The sequence below is a fragment of the Hypanus sabinus genome, chromosome 15 (assembly GCF_030144855.1).
Source record: "Hypanus sabinus isolate sHypSab1 chromosome 15, sHypSab1.hap1, whole genome shotgun sequence".
Lineage (NCBI taxonomy): Eukaryota > Metazoa > Chordata > Chondrichthyes > Myliobatiformes > Dasyatidae > Hypanus > Hypanus sabinus.
Genome location: NC_082720.1, coordinates 46,124,835 through 46,129,415, shown reverse-complemented (window position 1 = coordinate 46,129,415; position 4,581 = coordinate 46,124,835). Strand labels below are relative to the sequence as shown.

At 39.0% G+C, this 4,581-nt stretch overlaps 1 pseudogene; it reads left to right on the top strand.

The window, feature by feature from the left end:
• Nucleotides 1-3,671: 3,671 nt before the first annotated feature.
• On the top strand, nucleotides 3,672-3,788 carry LOC132405749 (U6atac minor spliceosomal RNA; annotated as a pseudogene).
• Nucleotides 3,789-4,581: the final 793 nt, after the last annotated feature.

The window sequence follows — 4,581 nt, the reverse complement described above, 5'->3', positions numbered from 1 at the left end:
GTGAAGCTGGATAATTCAATATTCATACCTTCCAGTTGTAGATTCGTGTGCAGAATATGAAATGAAGTTTCTTTAATTTGTGTTTGGCCTCGACCTGACAGAAGAGGAGGTGAAACACTGACATGTTGGTGTGAGAGTAGGGAAAGGAGTTGAAATGAGTTGCATCTGGGGGTTCCGAATGGTCAATGAGTACAGAGTACAGATACATGGCAAAACAGCTGCTACATTGAGAGTTGTGAATGCAGCAGACAAGGTTGGGGGAGTTGCATGAGAATCTCTGCCAGGTAAAACACAAGTACCAAGAGAACTTTATGGTTGGAGGTGCGATGAAAGTAGAGGTGCTGGAATGGAAGGATTAGAGTTGAAAGAAATGGTGCTGGTTAAAGAGCAGCAAGTCTGATAAATGACATACCTGCACATTGGAATCTCTACTGGAAAAAAACACCATCAGACAATGAAAGGCAGCTCATTTGTACTTAGACAATAAATTTACTTTGAATTCTGTTCAAGTGCCCTTTCCAGTCCCAGTTGTCTTCTATCAGCGGATTTTCCTGCATGCAAGCTCCATAAATTTGGAATACCCCTTAAAAGTACTTATCATGTTACTGTGTCTATTTTATGTTTTGCATTTATAATCAGATACTCCTGGAGTTATTTTCTCCACAATAACAACCATATAAAGAATAAGGTGGAAACAGCCATAAGTGATTATTGCATCTATGGAGTGAAAAATTCAAAAATCTAAGGTGCAAAGGGATTGTGAATCATCGTGCAGGATTCCCTAAAGGTTAGTATGCCGGTGGGGTCAGTGGTGAGGAAGGCAGATGCGATGTTAGCATTCATTTTGAGAGGACTATAATATAAACACAAGGATGTAATGTTGAGAATTTATAAAGCACTGATGAGGCCTCAATTGAAGTATTGTGAGTAGTTTGGGCCCCTTATTGAAGAAAGGATGTGCTGACATGGAGAGCATTCAAAGGAGGTTCAGGAAAATGGTTCCCGATTGAACAGTTTGTCATATGACGAGCATTTGATGGCTCTGGGTCTCTACTGACTGAAATTCAGATGAATGAAGGGTGACCTCATTAAAACTTACCAAATGATGAAAGGCCTTGATTGAGTGGATGTGGACATAGTCTCAGAATAGAGGGGTGTCCTTTTTGAATGGAGGGATTTCTTTAGCTAGAGAGTGGTGAATCTGTGGATTTTGTTGCTACAGGCCAAGTCACTGGGTATATTTAAGGCAGAGGTTGATAGATTCTTGATTGGTCAGGGCATGAAGCAATATAGACAGAAGGCAGGAGATTGGAGCTGAAAGGAAACATGGATCAGCCATGATGAAATGCCAAAGCAGGCTCAATGGGCAAATTGGTCTAATTCTTCTCCTATATTTTATGATCTTATGAGGTCAATTAGAATAAAAAAAAGGCTTTCACAAGTATTATTTTCGTGTGTTGGTCTTTCATCTGAATGAAAATAATTAGTGTAATAGGACAAATGTAATGCAAGTAAGATGTTTCGTTTCTCATTTCACCACAATAAACTATTCTAACTGCAATTCAATCAGAAGCAGGACAGAAGCAAAGCAGAGTCTCATTTAACCATTGAGTCAAAGAGGCTGCAGAGCAAATGTATAACTGAATGTTATTTGCAATTGCTTTAAGAACTTCACAGCAGATCGACACAGTGCTAAGTTTTGTAGTAACATTTTGCTTTATTTTGTTATCATATCAACTCTCATTTGGTCTCATGATTCTAATCAGCAGCATTCCATTTGAATAGACCAAGATGTACAAATTTTATTAAAAACACTTGGCGGAATTTTGTATATTACATATAACATTATTACTGGAAATGTTAAGCCAGGGGTGTCAAACTCATTTTAGGTCACGGGCCGGATTGGGCAAAATGCAGCTTCATGCGGGCCGGATCAGTCGGGCGCGTGCGAACGCAGCTTTCATTGCCTCCGTTTTTTCAGCCTGTTCTCATGTGTCTCAGTCTCTGCTATAACTACAAAGTGTTTCACTTCACAAATTCCGTTTCTTATGAAGAAGACTGCTGAGCAAGCATTATTTTTATGATTGGTATTAACACAATCATAGGCTTCATATCGCCGGGCCATTAATAATTAAAATAATAGATCTATCTAAAATGATCTCCGGCCCACGGGCCTGGAGTTTGACACCTATATGTTAAGTAAATATTTTAGGGATGTTGTGCAAACTTTTGTAGAATTACTTGAGCAATAATTTAAATATTTGCTGTGTTCCGAAATGATTTTGCTCTTAGCAAAAGCACAGTAGTATCTAATGGTGTGGATTCTTCTACATTTTCCCACAAGTGAAAAAGAGATGGTCAATCAAAATCACCCCATTATACACTACTAAGTTAGACTGATTTCACTCCTTCTTCGCAATTAATTCAGTTGTTACATTGCTCCCTTCATATTTTACATAAAAAAAGGTGGAGTACAAGACTGTGTGCATTGAAAATATAATGCTTAACACCTAAACAAATCAAATATACCAGTTGGTATTCTGGAGTAAAATATTGTTTTGCTGAAGTTCTGCTGACAAGAACTTATTGCAAAAGAGTCTGTATTTAATGCTACCCCAGTGGTTCAGGAAAATAAATGAGTGAAGGTAAAGTGTGTTGGAAAATGCTCAGATATGTTATTTCGTCAGTTTATGAATAACATGAGGAGCTGACAGGCATTGGGACAGAAACATTAATTCTTTTTCTCTTTCCATAGAAAGGCACCCACACAGTGTTCCAGTACTTTATTTTTTTATTTCAGTTTTTCAGCATTTGCTGATTTTTTGCATTTCCAGCTAATGCTAATAAAGGGCTTTTGGTTTTATAAAGCCTTTTAACTGTTATGTAGGCACAAATTTATTGCAACATTTTGACACACTTGATCAAGGAAAACACTTTTGTAAATATGTTTATTCTAGCACAAAAGGCTACCATACTATCAGTTAGCAAAGAGGCAAAAAATGTGGTTCCTGGAATTCTGAACTGAAAAGAGAAAACACAACAAGGATTACTGACCTCAAATATTAATTCTTGTTTAGCTCTCCTCAGACATTGCCTGGTCTGTTGGATTTCTTTAGCATTGACTGTTTGTATAATTAAATAGCTCAGTTTGCCCTCTACAATCATATGAAAAAGATGGCTGATGCTTTACTCTTTATTTATTTATTCATTCACAGGCTGCAGACAATGCTGTTGCTAATTCATACTGAATCGAGGAACAGTTAAGAGTGAACAACACTGCAAGATCTGTGGTTACGCTGTATATAGGCCAGTCTGGCCAGCAATTTCTACTGTGAAAGACATTTGTGAAATTGATGGATTATATCAACAACACAGTAATGACAAGGTTACTCTTACTGGAATTAGCTCTTTCTAAAAGTAATGATTCTGGCTGTTGCTCCAGTAACTTAACTATTATACTATCAAATCCATTTGAGAAATCTCTTGTTTCCTGTTAACCAACAATGCAGCATAATATATGTGTCCAGATCTGTTCAACTGCCAACTTTCTTACAGAACATAATTAGAATGTTATCCTTTGCTCAAACTATGCAAATCAGACAGAAATTTTGAATGGAAAATCATATTGTTAATATTCTGTTAAATTCTCCAAAGTGTTGCTAAATAATTTTAACTATTTGGAAAGGAGACAAGGTTTGCACTACCCTTGATGAGGATGGAGAAGATCCCAATGGCTTTACAACACACACAGTTTTAAAGCCTTGCAATCTATTTAGACCCTAAGATATAGGAGTAGAACTGGGCCATTTGGCCCATCACATCTTCTCCACCATCTCCTCATGGCTGATCCAAATTTCTTCTCAGCATGAGGCATCTAAGTACAGACATTCCCTGTGGAACATGGCAGACAATAACTGATACTCTAAGTCTTAGAGATAACCATACTCCAGGGAATTGGAGTGCCAAAACTTGGGTGCCATTTGGGGCCATGACAGAACCCTGATGGCCTGGGTGATCAGGAAGGTGCTGGTGAGTGTGTTCTGTCAAGGTAGGATCCTAGATGACCCGTGAAGGAATCCAGCTTCTTTCTTCTGGGCCCTCCCAATCCACAAAGTATTGCCTTTTACCTTGAACAATGCAAGAGTCCAAAAGTGATCGCATTGTGTAGGCAAGTTATCCTTCAACAACTCTGAGAGGTGGAGGAGGTTTGGGAACCAGAGCCAAGGGGTTGGTTTTCAAGGGCTGAGGAAGGATACATGGAATGTGGGTGAATCAGCATGATGCTCAGGAGTTGGAGACTGTGTTGATGCATCGCAGGATTTTGAAAGGACCGATGTTAAAAGCGGCCAATTATCTGAATTCAAACCACATGGAGAGATCTCTAGTTGAGAGCCAGACCTGCTGACTGGGAAGAAGTGCTGGTCCCTGTCTTCTCTAATGGTGTGCTTGGTCTGTTGTTGCCATGAACTAGTCAAGAACGTCTCTCTCACCCTAACCCATTTCCGGTGACATCTCTTGACTAGTTGGTCTGCTGATTGAACCCCCACTTCCGCTTCTTGTTCTGGGAACAGTGGAGGATGA